Source organism: Prinia subflava, chromosome 2, assembly GCF_021018805.1.
Source record: "Prinia subflava isolate CZ2003 ecotype Zambia chromosome 2, Cam_Psub_1.2, whole genome shotgun sequence".
In the NCBI taxonomy this organism is placed as follows: domain Eukaryota; kingdom Metazoa; phylum Chordata; class Aves; order Passeriformes; family Cisticolidae; genus Prinia; species Prinia subflava.
Window position 1 is genome coordinate 18,540,782 of NC_086248.1, and position 16,568 is coordinate 18,557,349.

The 16,568-nt window shown below is 38.3% G+C and overlaps 1 protein-coding gene across 4 annotated transcripts in view; it reads left to right on the plus strand.

Annotated features, from left to right (window-relative positions):
- Positions 1-16,568, plus strand: part of MYT1L (myelin transcription factor 1 like) — a 128,874-nt gene that overhangs the window by 29,983 nt on the left and 82,323 nt on the right. The gene's annotated exons all lie outside the window — the stretch shown is intronic.

Sequence of the window (16,568 nt, forward strand, 5' to 3'; positions counted from 1 at the left end):
CATAACCAGCATACTAATATGTGGTATTGTACCTAATTTTTCAAGTGAAATACACTTCAAAAATAGCTGTAAACCACAGATAGCAGTGTGTATTCAAAGGAGACATAGTACAGGTTTTTCTAATAAGAAAAACTAGCACATGGAATAGAGATAGACATTCTGTTTTCCTACCTGTTTTCATATTTCATAGAATAATAGAATTATTTCGGTTGGAAGAGACCTCTAAGATAATTGAATCCAAGAGTTTACGTTTAAATTTGTAGGATTGTTTTTAAAAAATCTCATAATATTTTAGTGGGGTTTTTTCTTTCATTTGCATGAACTCAACACAGATAGACCCTCAAATCCACCTATCAGCTCTATTAAGATTTTTTGTGCCCCCACTATTTTCCTGATCCCCTTGGCAGATTGCATCTGAAGTACTTGTTTCCTCTAAGCAAGAGGAGACCCAAACGCCAATCTAAAAGATGAAAGAAGCCCACGTGCTGAGGAAAATATGGTGGCACACAGCTTCCCAGCTGTGCATGCTGCTGAAAACACTCTTGATAAAGTAAACATCTTGATGAAATGAAGGCAACCTATCTGTATTAGCAAGGTCATCTGTCAGCCTGCTGACCACTAATCATGCTCATTTATTCAAACTGCTGGAAGGAAAGTGGTCATCTATGTGGTGAACACAATAGGTATTCAGTCTTAATCAGAGCACAGAGCTATACTCACATGTACCTCACAGACAAAACAACTAGTAGAAGTAAATGATTGCTTTAAGTTAAGAGCTCAGTTGACTGGAGCATAATGCTAATAAATAACAAGGCTGTGTGTTTGATCCCTTTGTGGACCATTTCCTTAAGACTTGCACTTGATGATCCTTGGAGTTCCCTTCCAACTCAGAATATTCTGTGAATCTGTGATACCTGCTTTTTATATTGAAGAAGCAAGCATGGATTACATGTTTTGCTGTTTATCTTTTTATATTTCATATTGAGAGATTCAGGCTCAGCCTTTTCACTAAAAATTTTTGTTGGAAATAATGCAATTAAAACATTTGGTACTGGTAGTTTTGGCCTGGAAACCTCAAGGTTTTTGGAGTAGCGTGGGGAAACAGCTAGCTGGTGAATACCCCCTGGATACTTCTAGTTCTTGCTGAAAAAGTTTGGATCTTTGTGTTGCTGTTAATGTGTCTGTGGTTGGTTGGTTTGTTGGTCGGTTGGTTGGTTGGTCGGTTGGTTGGTTGGTTAGTTGGTTGGTTAGTTGGTCAGTTGGCTTGTTGATTGCTTAAATATGACTCAAGTGTTAGTAAATTCTGCTTTTTACTGTGCTCCATACTCAAGGTCTCTACTATACAGAAATTATTTATAAACCATATAATTTAAATTCATTAAAAAGCATTATTTAAACATATTTTTTTAATTCTCTGAGGTAAGATTGGATCTGATACCGAGCTTGTTTGCATCAAGACAAATCAAGAATAGCTTTATGTCAGTAGTGTTCCATTTATGTGAGGTGGTATGTTTTACATGTTATCCCTAACTTTTCCCCTGTTTGAAGAACTGGTTTAGAAGACTTCCTTCGATTTGACTGTTTAACTCAGAAGCTCAGTAAGCATTCTGGGCTGTTTCTAGAAACTTATATAGCCCTCTCCATCTTCACTTCCACATTTAAAGAAAGGAACGTACTTAAGTATCATTCTCATTTAGAGGTTTACACATTAACTCCTTTCCTACAAAAGGCCTTAAATGATAATGTGAAATATCTGGTCCTTCAGAAGCAAATGATTCAATTATAGCTTTCTGCAGTGAAAAGAAATTATTCACCTTGGATGAGACAGACTATAGATCTCTGTCATAAACAACTTTGGTTGATGTAGGCAGAAATTCTATAGAGGACATTGGCATACTTTGAGTTCGGGGTCTGAACTGAAGGCCTTGGTAAAAGCATCTAGGAACACATTCAGCACCACATCTGATTTCAATGCTGCTTTATTCTGAAACTGTTTTACATGGCATGGTGCTGCTTGTTTGTATTTTTATTACACTAACCCCTTCCTTCAGTGTTAGCTGAACATGAGGTGTTGGGCCCACCAATACTGTCAAATTATTTTCGGGCTTGTCTACGACCAAAGCTTTCTGTCATCTTGCCAGAGCAGTAGGTTTGGAAAGGAACCACCTCTCAGCAGTGCTGCTTTGGATTCTTACAGGTTGCAGTCCTCAAGAAAAGGCTGCCTTTTCTACATTTCCATTGCATCCTTCTGTCTGCAGAAAAATGCTATGTAGATCCTTGATTTTTTCCTATTATGTTTGTTGTCTGGTAAGATCTTGCAGTAAAACGATTTTTTTGTAGAATAAGATGGATTTGAGAAGTGATTAAAGTGCTGTAGTCTTGGAGCTGTAGCTCTGTTCTCACTTAGACTCTCTGTAACCTGTAATTGCTGATGATCTCCTGATTTTGGCACAACTGTGCCAAGAAGCCAGTTGGTTATACAATGTAGTACTTTAAAGAATCAATTATTAGCTCAATTTTTGTAGGAGCTGTTTGCATCCATATTTGTAAATGACCTGACATTGTTGAAGAAGGTCTCACATCTGGCATGTGTCACTTTTAGAAACATATTCAGGGGTTGTACAGAACTGAACTCTTCATGAACTCGCTTTGAATTCCTTTGTCTTTCACAGTGCTACTTCAAAGAGTCCCTTGCCCACACTGTACTGCACCTTTCAGAGCCACCACAGACTCTGTGAATCCTTCTTGACACTACAGATGTAATGATTCTTTAAAATAACATTTGCTTGCTCAGTATTAGAGGTTCCTGTTTTTCTTCTTGTGTTTAGAGTGCTGCTCTAAGAGCCATTTTTGATGACCCTCTGAATTCCCAGTTCCCACAGGGCTTACAGTGTTTGTCCTAAAAGAGTGAACACAAGCAGTAGCTTTTCACTCCAAAAAGCAGAGAACTTTATTTGGTAACTGTGGGAGTTAATTTTGGCCTATGAGAGCTCCTCCAGGGGATAATAAAATGAAATAAAATTACAGCCTGGATTGGTAATTTCTTCTGATCCATGTCATTTCTACAAATCAAATTTGCAGTCCTAGAAAATGCCTCAAATGCCACAGAAACTTTGTTTAACTGAAGTATATAAACATTTTGAAACAAAAGCATTGATGTGTAATGAACATATATATTTAATTTTGAATGCTTTTGTATTTTGGAAGCATTTCTTCCTTATTTTACTGGTCTCAAAACAATTGACATTTGGGGTTTTTGTCACATATATCACATATGACATAGTCTTTTTTTACCATAAGAAATGCTTGCCCTTGTGTAAATTAATGTATTATTCAAAGTTTTTTCCTTGAGAGTAGATTCTGGGATCTACAATTAGTGAGCTGGACAGCAAGAAAGGCCAAGTCATTTAGCAGAATACAAAAAACCCACAAAACTAATGATAGGAAAGAAACCACCTAAGTAATGAAAATAGTCACTAACAGTAAGCATTTCAAGTATCCATACCACCACATGGAGAGTGTGGCAGATATTATATGGTGTCTGCAGTAAATATTATTGCTATAGCAAAAAAATGTGGTGGGTCTGTTAGAGAAAGTTAACAGGATTGACAACTCAAGATGTAGTGGGGATTTATTAGGTGAACTCATCATCTGATAGTTCTGTCATCCCAAAAGCTTAATTTTGCTTTTATACTATTAAAGAGGAGAATAAGAACTAGTATTGCTGTGACACCAAAGGAATGTCACAGGAGAACTGAACTTACAATTACAAAACCAGACAAATCGAGCAGACATTTTCTTCCTTGTGCTCCACAGACGTGGATTACTGACAGAAGAAGCCCAAGGTCTGTGTGTCATGAACACTTAACACAGGAGTGTTTGCAAAGCTGCTCAGGCCCATGTCAGACTAGGGTTCTGTCATTACAGAGCATATGTGGTGAGATTCCTTACTTGTCATATATGCTTTAAGGCAAGCTGTGCAACTGCTTTCCTTCTGATTTCTATTGTATCAAATCTATTGTTTCACCAACTGCCTCCACTTATTTTAGAAGTTCTGTATAAACAAGATACATCTGCTAAGCAATTTCTTGGACACTCTGTAAAGAACTGGGCTGAAGATTTACTGAATATTGTCATTCTGTCATCTGCAATAATTAAAGCATTGTTCAACCTAAAGGCTGACATCCAGTGGAAAGTTAAAAATTGTTTCTTCTTCTATTGCAATGTCTTGAATAAAACTTTGCCCTTAAATCATTAAGAGAAAAATATCCTTTTAAAAGTAATAGTGGAAATAGAGAATAACAGATCCTTATTAGGAGTGAATGTTAGGAATAGGGTTGAAGTTAGATTTACAAAAAGTATACTAAAGTTTATAGAAGTGTTTGCTTATTATCTGGTGAGCACAGTCTGTAAATGTCCTTCCCTGGAAATACAGCCAAAAAGGACAACTTTTAGATTGATAGAAACTGGGATCCTGTCTTAGGAGCCAAGGATTCTGTTATGATTTTGGAGTGAGATACGTGTTTCACAATAGGATGAAATGAAAATTCTGCCCCTGTCTGTAATGCAGTTGCCTGAGTTAAGTGCAACAAGTAATGCAGGAGTTCAATGCTGCATGTCCTTCTTTCCTAGCACAGAAGGTTGGGGACTGGACCAGTGACTGCTTTGCATAGGGAATGCTCTTACACACATTGCTGGAGCTCTATCACACCCTAGAAAAAACATTCAAGAGCTGCCAAGGGCCAGAGTGGGTCATTCTGTGAGAATGCAGGCCATGCTGAGATCTGTCTTTGCTCCAAGGACCCAGTAACTACCTTATGGCTTGACTTCTTCATGTTAGGCTACAAAACCAGTCCTGGGCACAGGAAAAAGATACTGTATTTCTCTCTTCAAGGCAATATTGTAGATGTTATACAAGTGTCCTTGTTTAATATCTACAATAAAGACATTTTATTTTTGCATGACTAAGTAGCATAAAAAGTAGTATGGGTCTCACTCTACTCTTGTGTTTTCTGCTTCCTAATGGAACTTGAATCCAGTCTAGCTTTTATTGGGGTGACTAGAAAATGTTTTTGGTATGGAATCTATATAAACCATGAAAACTTACACTCTTACTCTTCTGGTTCCTTAGTGAGTGACCCACTAAACAATGTGTTTAACCTGGGTGGTGGGCAGGTGGGGGTGAGCAGGGGAAATGAAGAAGGAAACAGGCCATTCTTTGCTTGGCTACAAATGAAGCAAGCCAATCAAGCAACATTTCATGGGAAGCCTTTTTCTTTCAGGTGTGCATTACAGCATACCTATTGGATTAGGTTTGTCTGGAAACTTATGTGTGAAAAGACCCAGTGTCTAGAATCTTTTAGTGCTTAAATAGCAGATAGATGGAGAGCTTTGTAAGGCGGGAGCTGTACACATCAAAGCAGAGCTTTGAACAGTTTATCAGTGTTAAGGTGTCTCCCAAGTTTATGGCACAGATGAGTATAGATGTAGTTGTATCACCAAGAAAAATAGAAATATGACTGTTCCTTTCTACACAACCTTCCACATGAGAAGTCTAATCTGAAAGTATTTTAGACATTACTGCTGCTATTCATAGGATTTTTTTTAAGTGATTCATGTTGAAATCCCCATTAAACATATGATATGAGTTTAAGAAAAAAATTGGTTCAGTGGCTGCAGGGTCTTCAGACAGAGAAATAGAAACAATAAGTTCCAAGTGTAAAAGGGGTGACAGGGTTTATGCAGGAAAGAAAAATGAAGAAAGATATAAAGAAACGCTTAGGAGGTCAGCATGGGAATACTGCAGAGAGCAAATGAAATATGCTGTTAGGATTCCTTCATGGACAGCAGGAAATGACAGATACGAAAGCTGCAGTAAAAAATCTGCATTATATGAAATCTTTAAATTAACGGTTAAAAGGCTTTAAGATGGAAGATCTTAAGGGCTAAACAAAATACCCACACCCACAAGTGATGCAGCACAGTTTTATCTATGTTCTTCTCCCTAGTTATATGTGAGCATTTTCCTATAGTTCATGATGTGAGGTAGCTTACTGTATCTTTTTTCTTAATGATAGAATTCTTTATCATTGTCATTAGTAGAATCAGAACTAGACACATGCAGAGCACTTTTAGAACCCCATCCAATATATGTAGACTGTCTTTTTATAATATTGTAAACAAGGATTTTTAAACTATATTTGATGTCTGTATAAGGTACAAACAGCAGTGAGCCAAAATTAATAACTGTTTAAAAAATGCATAACTAAAAGTAATAACAATGTATTCATTAAAGAAAGAAGAACTGTCCTCTGGCAAGTAAGTGTTTTGTTCATGTAGTGGTTTCTTGTTCTCTGGTTTCTGTTTCCAAAAGTTAGTGTAGTGATTTGAGTGAAATCTGAAAATTGCACATCATTGAGAAGATGGACAGTGTAGAAATCATGTACACAGTTTATCTGTGTTTTAATTATGGATTTGATGCAATTCCATTTAATAAATTCATTTTAAGTCATAGAACATAATATAGCACCAGATACAAAGGAACAGAGTGGGAAAGTTCGTGTTAATATAGGATAGGTTAATTCCATTGACTCCTAAATAGCTCATAAACTTTAGTGCACAGAAAATTAAATTAATGAGACTAGAACCTAAAAAAAATCACACAAATCACACAAAAGGGAACAATATGTGAAAGTGAAGAAAGAAAAAACCCAGAAATCATTTGAGGCAGAAGCAAAGGTATTAGCTTTATCTCACATGCATTACTTTCACCAGAGAACTTCAGCAAAATACCTTCCAGGCTGAAGCATCCTGAGACCAGACTCATGTTTTAGTTTTGTGTGCTGTAAGATTGTCTTTGTATCTACATGCATGTATTTTGGAAAACTGGCTATTGTGGTTATTTGATTTTTTTTCCTGCGTGTTTCTGCAAGGATAATTATTGTCAGCACAGATGCTGTGCATTGAGGCTGTGCTGCTGTACACAATTTAGGCTCTGTGAGACTGGCAACATAGCCACTACCATCACAGCTGGTAGGTATATATTTAGTTGGAAATCTATAGAAATGTAGGTAAATATATAGGGTGTTATTTGTCTGACAAAAACACACTTTTTAAGAGATATAAGCTTTCATCATCAGGACAGATATTCCAGTGCAGGTCTATAGAGCAGTGTGAAATCCCTCAATTTCTAAAATGGGAGCAGTGTGAGGACTTTAGGTGGACGGGTACTTGCAGGAGCCTCACTGGAAATATCTTTTCAGATGCCATAGTGACATAAAAGGTGGTTCGTATGTGTTACTACAGCATACCTTTCCTGCATTTGACAGGTGTCTGGGACTCTGCTCTCATTCTTACACACTTCCAGTCTCAGGGCTATCTGTACACATAGATGGCAAACAAACAGAAGGTACAAAAGACTAGCTAAGAGTAGCTAGCTAGGAGTCATTGAGTTACCATTTTCTCTTTCTTGAGGTCCTCTGTATATGTGTGCCTGGCTGACTGGAGTAGCATGATTGGCCAGGGTCGACCCTGGGTAGATGCCAGGTGTCAACCAAAGCAACTCTTATCATTCTCCTCCTGAGCTGAGATAAAGTCAGGGATAACTCAACAGTTGCCATCAAAGGCAGAACAGCCAACTTGGGAAAATTATTTGAATTTACCAATGAAAATCAGAGTAGGATAATGAGAAGGAAAATAAAGCCTCTTTTCTAGGGTCTGCCTGCTCTCTCCAGGGGTCAGGGAGACAGGGAGTGAGCGTTACAGGCAGTTCATCACAGGTTGTTTCTCCCACTGCATCCTTCTCAGGGAAAGGAGTCCTTCCCCTGTTCCACTGTGGGGTCCCTCCCATGGGAGACAGTCCTCCATGAATTTCAGTGAGAGTCTTTCCCACGGGCTTCAGTTCTTCACACTGCTCCAGCATGGATTCCTTTCCACTGGGTGCAGCCCTTCAGGAGCAGACTCCTCCAGTGGGTTAACCTCCATAGTCCTGCCAGCACACTTGCTGCAGCATGGGCTCCTCTCTCCACAGGGCCACAGATCCTGACAGGAGCCTGTTCCAGTACAGCCTTCCCACAGGGTCACAGCCTCCTTTGGGCATCCACTTGCTCAGATGTGGGGTCCTCCACAGACTGCAGGTGGATCTCTGCTCCACCATGGACCTCCACGGGCTGCAGGGGCACAGCTGCCTCACCATGGGCTGCACCATGGGCTGCACCATGGGCTGCACCATGGGCTGCACCATGGGCTGCACCATGGGCTGCAGGGGAATCTCTGCTCCAGTGTCTGGAGCATCTCCTACCCTTCCTGTTTCTCTCACATGCTGTCACTCAACTCTTCTCTGTCTGCAATTACTTCTGCCCAATAAATTTTCTTTTTCCTTCTTAAATATGTCATCCCAGAGGTGTTTCTACCATCATTGTTGGGCTTGGCCTTTGCCAGCAGTGGGTCCACTGTGGAGCTGGCTGGCATAGGCTCGTCTGAACATGGGGCAAGTTGCTGGAAGTTGTAGCCCACCATGCTACCAAAACCTTGCCATGCAAGCTCATGGTAAATGGTGCACATTTGCCTTTCTTGTTCCCTTCTGAAATATATTTTTCATTGGTCCCAGCTTACAGATTTTCCTGCCTTTGTCCCTTCAGTCACATTAATCAGTGACTACATCTATGTGAGTGAATGAAACAGGCCATAGTCCACTCTTTTAATGCTGAGTTCAACTGTTGCACATACAGCTAATCTTTTACCTTCCAAAATATGTTCATCACATCCAAGCTCCTTGGGAATGGTCTTTAACCAGCACCTTTTCACTTAATCTGGACACTGCTGGAAAACTGCTAAGTTTTCAAGTCAAAATCATGCCAGAGCTTCACTAATTAATAGGGACAGAACTGAGTATTAATAATAGACAACTATAATAAAACAGGTAAAAGAATCCTGTGTATTTGCTTTCTTCTTATGCTATGGATTACTACTCAGCCTTCCCTGTCAAGAGAACATAGGGAATGAGACAAATGTAGATTGAAAAGCTAGATGAAGGAATAAAAATAAAGGAACAAACCCCCTAACTAAAATATTTACATTTCAGATGAAGTCAAGTCAGGCAGTTGTGCATATAGATGTCTTTGTCTTTCCAGATTCCTTGGCACTGAACTCACTGAGGGGATAGAAAGAGAGACATGAAAAAGAAATTTTAATGATATCATATTTAGCAGTTGTCTAATCCTCTAGAATGGCAGTGATACGTACCTCTGTCCCTTTGGCCAGTCAGGTCAGCTTATCAAAGCACAGTCTCTTTGATAATCAAACATACTATAAAAAGTAATTAAACTTATAATGGAGACCAAACAATGATGTAAATTCTGCAGTCATAAGCACGTATCCCATCCAAAGCATCTGTAGTATCCCATCCACACCAGCCTTTCCAGATATATCTTTGTCTATCCACAACCAAAAAATAGTTCCTTTTGGGTAGTTCCTCATTCCCTCCACTCAGCAGTTCCTACTGTGTCATACTAAAGATACCACTGAAATTCAGCAAGGATCAACTTGAAAATTTTGACTAAAAGCAATAAAGATAGAATTCACTGCATCAGTTTAGTTGATAACCAGTCAAGATAAATAGTCCCTTTTAGGAGATAATTCAGCCTATCTACTATAGATACCTAGGTTAGGATGAAAAATCATATCCCAGGATGGATGTTTTTGTCCATTAGCTGTGAATGGAATCTAGATATGTAGCTCATATGGAGACGTTCAGTATGGCCTGACACTGAGTCCGAGATCTGGACTGAAACCAAAACAGTAAAAAGAGGTTATCTATCCTTATACTAAAGATTCCAACCTTTCATCTTAGAGATTTGTGTGTGAGAAAGAAAATACTGCTTTTTAAACTGAAAATGTGTTCTTCAGGCTGCATCCTTTGTAAAGCAATGAATATGGAGAGGGATGTAGGCATGGGTCACTGTCTCTGCAGCAGTCTGAGGAATAGCCCCATGAGAAGCTCCGTACCAAGAGCTCTCTGAGTGGGTGTTCTGCCATCAGTGCAGCTGGTCCTCTGCTCCCCTGCTGTCTTCCTGCTGCATCCCAGTATCTGGAGAATAGATTTAGTTTCCTCATTGCCTGGTGCCCTGCTGAGCTGTGGAACCCTGAGAGAAGGCAAGAAACTGCCAAACCCCACTGAATCATTATAAGACAGATAAAATATCTCGCCTCTCTCCTATCGACTTCCTGGGGAGAAAAAGTAGGATGAAATGAATGCCAGTCATCAGCTAAAGCCATCTCATTATCTTCCCAGATAGAAGTCAAGTTAAAACAATTAAGGGCTGCCTGAACCTGATACACAAAGAAGTGTGGGCCAGGTGGGAGTGACTAGCTAAATTGTCCTGCCCTTGTGAATCCAGCATATCCATTTCTGTGTGCAGATAATCTCAGAAAGTTCCTTCTCAAACCTAAACATATGCCTTCATACCAAATATTGCAGATACTGCAAACCAAACAAGCAGACTTCATACCAATCAAGGACCTTTCCTACTTCAAGGGATGGCAGTAGGTAACCAAAAAGTATTTTCTCTTGTCTCTGTGGTGGAGGAAAACAAGATAATTCCCAGAAAACTCATTGCTTTTTGACTTTTGGAAATAGCGTTTGGCTGTCAGGATCAAAAGATTTGAGAAACAGAAATCAAAAGAAATGATTATTCAATCTCATGCAGCACTTACACTTTTGCATGTGGAGTAATAGGTCCAGTTTTGGGCTCATCAGCACAAAAAAAGTCTTAAAATACTGGATTCCAGTGATGAGTAACCAGGTTAGCTAAAGAAATGGACCACATGATGTGCAGAGACATTGAAAAAAACCCAGTTTGTTCACTTGAGGAAGAAAAAGCTAAGGGGAGAACTTAGGCTTCAGCTACTTGCACAGAAAGTGGAGAGATGTAAGTGTGTAGCATAAGAATAAGAGACAAGACACAAGCTGTAACAAAAAAAATCCATTTAAAAATAAGAATGAATTTCTCACCATGACAGTGGTCAAACACTGCAATAGATTTCCCAGAGATGCTGTGATTTCTCTCCTGGAAGACCTTTAAAGCTGAACTGAAGAACAGGACCCTGATAATTGCTCCAAGCTGGCCCTTTTTTTGAGCAGGTGTTGGACCACAGAGCCTCCCTAGGTCCCTTCCAGCCTCAGCTACCAAGTGATTCCATGGCACCAGTGCACTGTCAATAGCGTGTGACAATATCTTAAGATCAAAGAAAGGCAAGTAGTATCTTGTGGTGAAATGACAAAATCTTAAACATACTGGCTTGAGTCAGAACCTAGATAACCTTTAAGAAGCTCTTGCAGTCTGGCACTTGAAGCAAAATTACCTCAGTCATGATCTTGTCAGAGGAGCTGTCAGATATCTTTAGATCCTTTTCCAAAACTCATACAGGTAGCTTGTAGTGATTTGAATTGGGAAAACATGGATAAATAATAAATGACTGAAAATTTTAAAACTACATTGCTCTGCATTACCTGATACTCTCTGTCTTTATATTAATAGGAATAACCCAAGTAAGAACATTTGTATTCTACCAATAATGTGAACTTTCAATGTGAAATTTTGTAGATCAGGATGCTATTCATGCAGGTGTGACGTAAGCAGAGGCATAATAATAGGTCATACAAATGGCAAAAAAAAAGAGTATTTCAGGGCATTGCTTATATGGAAAACCTCTGCCTTTTAGACAAGAATACACCGATTTGTACAGAAAACTAAATCTTCAAATTGCTTCTATACCAAAATAATTTATTAATATTCTTTTAAAAATGTGTTTAAATGGCAAGAAAATGAATTAGAAAGGGATGTCTTTATGTGTTGGTCTTTATGTGTTAGTAATCACTCCACAAAAGGAAAGAAATTCAGATCTGCGAGGATCACTTTTGGTCCTTTGGGAAAAGTAAAAAAAAAAAAACAGCCAAGAAAAAAATTAGATAGTACTTAAATTTTCAGCAAGTAAGACCAGATAAAAAGTAGAGCCTATAGAAAATTAAAAGATCAAATCATAACAGGAAAAAAAAAAAAAGGAATGAAAAGATACATAAGACAGCAAATGGTGCATATTTAAAACTCTTGGGCTTGGTGCACTGTAGTCCCCACTATTAATTTATAATACTGAGTCCTAGTGTAACATGCTATGTTCTTCAGCTCAGAACTTCCTTGCCATGCTTAATGACTTCTACTCTCCATTTATTTTACTTGATCATTGGTTGTTAATTGAATGCTATAAGTGTAGGAGAGTCTAAACAATGTCCCAGTATTACTACTATTGTAAGTAGTTGTAGCAGGCTGGGGGGGAGAAGTGGAAAAAAAAAGTGGAATAGCTAGAGTGAATCAATTAACTAAGTGAACAGTTATCGTTTTCTTTTGACTTACATTAAGTATATAAGGTCCATAAAGGAACCGGTTGTTATAATAACCAAATTGCTTGGGTCTGTAGCACCAAATTGCTTTACCTATAGCACATCCAGTATAAAAGAACTTCAGGAAATTTTGCAGAGATGAAGAAAAGATTCTTCATGCACATGGTCAACTTCAGAGTTCAATGCATCCCAGAAATAGGCATATTCAAATGCTTGAATTCTAATCCAAATCCCATGTCAGTAGGAGTGTTTAGACTTTTAGGAGATCTTGCTTAGGTCCTTGCAGAGTTACACATGTCCTCTGTTTCTTGCATGTGGAGCGGAGAAGTTGAGAGGTCAGGGAGTTTTCGACCTCTTCAGTTTCCTTACAAGATTTTCCCCAAGATGGCAATGTACAAACAATCCCCCTCCCTGTATTATGCTGTTACTTTCTAAGATTTGGAATTCATTTGTGCCAACATTGTCTTGCTAAATGTTTCTCACAGGCCAGCTATCAGAAACCATAATGTGGAGATATGTGAATGTAGTTTGCATTAGAGCTTAAAGGAAAAAGAATGGTGATGCAGCAGTATCATGTGCTGAGCACTTAGGAATTGACAAGTAGCAGTGGCAAGAGCAATAAAGTGTTTTAAATCAGGAAACGATGCCTGGATAATGAAGCCATCCATCTGGGCAGGAAGCCTGTGTGACCACATGTAGGTTTACCTTCTTAGCCATCATGTTTTCCCATGCTTGGAAGAAAAGTGAGTAATTTGATACACAGACTACAGATATGAAAAGTCTTGTTTCTGAAGTCTTTGTCCTCTGGTAGGAATGTAGGTGCTATTTCTGAAGTATCATTGCCTCTCTCTGCAGAATCTCTCAATCTAAATGCTGTGTATTTTCCTTTTCAAAAGGAAGGTGCTGTTTTGCATGACTCCCTACACTAAAACCAGCAAACCATTTCTTCTGACAAAATATTGCTTAAAATTGGATGTGATAGGAACAAAAAGAGGAAACAGTCAAGGATGTAGAGGCTATAATTCTTCTTCTCCCATGACTCCTGGTATGACATGGAAAGAGTCACTCAACTTCTCTCTGTCTCAGTTTCCCATCTGTAAAATGGGGTTAAAATACCTACCTCACAGGGGTGTTGTGAGGCTTTTTAAAATAATGTTTGTAAAGTGCTTTGAGATCCTTGGATGAAAGGTGCAATAAGAAATCAAATTATTCACTCTTTTTTAGCGCAATACAAGTGCACTTCTGTCAAAGCGGCTAAAGGCTTCCAGCTCTTAATAGCTGTTCTACACTACTCCACTCTAATTTCCTCCTGCCATTTTTTTATATCTGCTGGGATTCAAAAAGAACAAATTTACAATCTAGAATATCTAAATTGCCATGATATTTTGTGGAAGAGGGCTAGAATAATCTGATATTCTTTTAAAACTGTGTTGTGTATTCTTTGTCCATGCAACCCTAAAGGTAACATAAAAAGGATATGTTAGAACTCTGTGCGTTCTTCACTTAAACTGCCTAACTTGTGTGTTTGTGAGACAAACTCAATCTTCACAAAACAAAAACCTTCAGTTTGTATCGCTGGTTCCAAAACTTATGCAAAGGGTACAGTAAATCTGCCTCTCTGGGTTTTGCAGACAGCCATTAAACAGCACACTGTAAAGGTAGTTACTGAGTTAAAGATCAAATCTGAGAAATCACAGAAATATGAAATGAAAGCAAGATTAAAATTTACAGAGCTGAATCAAAGACAAGGCATATAGTTCACATAGAGCTGCTAGTGTAACATACTTCCTAGAAGACCTTTAACTAATACACAAACTGATTCAGTATTTCAAATTTCATATTGATAAACAGATGATACAGCTGCCTCACCACAGTAAGCTTAGAATCCAACTGTTATTGAGGAGATGACATGATGTACATAAATATCTTCCTCATTAAAATTAACTGCTGCGTGGAGATAAGAGACATGAGTAAAATAGTTGTTAAAGAAAGGAGATGCAAAAAAGACCAAAAATTAAAATATGAGAAATGAAACTTACTTAAATATTTTGCTTTCCCACCTCTCTCCTCTGAGATGAGTGCTTTACACTTTCTTCTCTTCCATTACCTTTTCCTTTTTCATTTTCTGACTGAATGGATGGGAGACCAGAAAAGGATATAGCCAAACAAACAGAATAAAAAATACTGTAGTTACAGTTTTCACCCTGCTTACCTACTTAAAAGGAATTTAGATGTCTTCTGTCATACAGTACATGATTCATATTTTGACTTTTCACTTGTGGAGACAAGGTATAACATATTCCTCCCCTTGGTGATCATTTACCAACACAACCCCTCCCTTTTAAGAAACAATCCCTGAAACTTTTCACATTTCAGAAGTTGGCCTAGAATAGTCACTGCGTACCTAAGCAGTTCTCAGGATGACTTGAGAAGTTGTTTTTTTTTCTACTTTGCATTTCAGTATTGTATTACAGCTGGATTTGGACTGATTTCACCGGTGTTTGTTGATACCCCATACTAAACTTGAAGGCACTGGCGATTTTGGAGCTGTAGCTTATTGCTTCTTTAATTACTTTGATGTTCCTTTGCTGCATCTGACTGCCCATCAGTGTAGTTACAAGAAGCACCCCACAAAAGCCTCAGTTTCTATGAAACTATCTCATTGGCACCAGGTTTTATCCTTAATATTTAAAGTAATTTGGGGCTTGTTTGTACATTTTACTTTAGAAAATTATTAGTGTATTTGCTTTTCAAATAGCACAGACTAGTCATCCACTAATCCTTCACTGTCTTCTTCTATTCAGTTATTCAAGAGGGCCATTTTTCAAATAGGAATTGTAAGTGGCAATCCTTACTTTTACACTGAAAATCAGATACTCTGATACCCTTAATTTTTGTGGCACTGAAACATAAAGGTGAATTATGATGATCTTGAAAAAGATAGCAACTAAAACAAAACCACCTTTTATGATAAACAGATAATCCACTGCTGGCTTGGAATATCTCGTGATGTAGAATTACCATACAATCTTCCTTACTAATTATCTTTCCTTTGTATTCAAGCAGGTAATGTGTAAGATATAATATTTTACCATTAGAGCATTTTTTTTTCTAAACATAGCCTAGTCATCAACCAGTTCTGCTGCTTAACTACAGCCTACTATCATCCCAGGATCCCTAACCACTGTGTAGAAGAAATACTATCTTGTGGCTGACTTATTAATTATTGTGCTGTTTAGCTTTGTATTTACAACTTTTGATTTATCTTGTCTACCGACATAAAAACTATTTTTATCAAACACTATTTCCTATTACCAAAATGCTAGTGCACAAGCCACCTACTACCTTTGTTTTGGTTTGTTTAACCCAAATTATGAGCCACATTTTAGAAATTGCTGTGTATTTAGGTGTACTAGTGTTGAAAATACATCTAAGCTGGAAAAATGCCATCAGAAGTTGATGGACTGGCTCTTGAGCAGCTGTTAATTGTCCTAGCTCTACTGGTTTCTTTCAGTTTGCACCAGCTGAAAAACTGGCCTAGCATGTCACTGTAATGACAGATCTAGGAACTTTCTTTTCCGGTGCTGGAAAATGTTGAAATATAGCTTGGGTAGCTGACTATCAAAATACAAGTTTTGCAATGTTCGTTACTCCATTATTATGAACGTATGTTTTAAGACTGGGTCTAATAATGACATAACTTCTGAGTGAAGATGAGATACCAGAAGATGCTCTCTGGATGATATTCATCTGACTGAGTATGGGTATCAAGTGGGCATCAAGTCTGAGTCCCTTTGTTGTCAATGAAGAGAAACAGGCACTTGTAGTGGTTATTGGTTTTATTCTCAAGAAGATATCTTGGCCAGATCAGGTGGGCTGTGTCTGTAAAGTGTCTGCTTCTCTTACTGACTAAGGACAGAACCATGGATGTAGATGTAGATGTCTGCCTTGCTCATGTCTAAAATTAGGTGAGCTAAATCTCTTCCTCAGGGCCTCTCATTGGCTCCATCTTAGTAAGCTCTCTCTAAAAGTTACTAGAAAAAGCTGAGTAAAATGTGGTAACTCTGCACCATTCTGTTACAGTACACAGAACAGTAAATAACAGCCCTATCATACATATATGACTGTAAAATTTGGGCTATCATATTTATTTGAGATTATATTGTGCATA